Source organism: Apaloderma vittatum, unplaced genomic scaffold (genome assembly GCF_000703405.1).
Source record: "Apaloderma vittatum isolate BGI_N311 unplaced genomic scaffold, ASM70340v1 scaffold24335, whole genome shotgun sequence".
Lineage (NCBI taxonomy): Eukaryota > Metazoa > Chordata > Aves > Trogoniformes > Trogonidae > Apaloderma > Apaloderma vittatum.
The window spans coordinates 1-1,084 of record NW_009717994.1 but is presented as its reverse complement, the minus strand read 5'-3'; positions in this window follow the sequence as shown (position 1 = coordinate 1,084).

The following is a 1,084-nucleotide window of genomic DNA, read 5'->3' as shown; positions in this document are numbered from 1 at the left end:
CAGGTTTGCCTTCTCGAAACGTGAAACAAGACCCCCCCACCCAGGACTGATCGCCTTCTAGGAGGGTCTGGATCTTGTTACTCTTCTGTAGAACTCAAAACGCAGCTTTTTCACCCCAATTTCTTGCCAGGAGGGGCTGCAGCACCTGAGCCAACACGCTTGGAGCTCCGTCGGGCCGGATCTGCGCAGCCGGGTGTCCAAGCAGCAAAATGCGTGGGCAGGTAAAATTCACCCAGAATTTAAACAGAGCGAGGGAGTTTCATCTCATCCCAGCCCTGTGACCCACCCGTGGGATCACCCGTCTCCCATCTCGGCGAGGATTTGATCCCTGATTTACTCCTTGCAGAGAGCAGCCTCGGGCGAGGCGCTGCCCGGTCCTTCCCTGTCTCCCCCGGGACGAGAAGAGCGCTGGAGCTCAACGCTTGGCTTAGAGCATTTCTGATTCAATGGATATTTCCTGCTTGACTCCAGCTTTGGGACAAACCAGAGTGGGAATTACCAGGGGGGCACCAGCCCCCAGGGAAATAGCGTTTGGCTGCTCTTTTTGCGGCTCCATTTCACCTCCGAGACCCCCGGGAGGGGTTTGCGGTGCTCAGACCTCCCGGGGGATCAACCCTGCCGACCTGCTCCGCAGAACAGCTGCACCAGGGGATGCTGCAGCGGTTGTTGTGCAGGAGAGGGGGAAGCAGCCGCCGCCTGAACAGCCTTTTCCTACGGGATGTTGCAGAATCGGGCCGAAACATTCTTTTCTGGTGAGCAATATGTTTTGCTGCCTGCCGGGCGCGAGGCGAGCTCCCGGCCACCCTGTCAGCCCTTGGCACCAGCTCCCATTTCTCAAAGCGGTTTCAGATTTTCAGAGCCTGAAGGCTCAGGACTAAGGGGAGACGACACAAGGTGCAGCTCAGGGGTGCAGATGCCCAGCGGTGGGAGACGCGTCGCCTCCCAGGTGTCGTTTTTGCGGTATTTCAATGCAAAAACTAGCTGAGAGGGTTGTGTTTCCCCGCTGCCTGCAAGGAGTGGTCGCTGGGCTCGGCTGAGTCACGTCACACCGAGGACTGATGTTTTGCACTCTCTGGTTTTATTT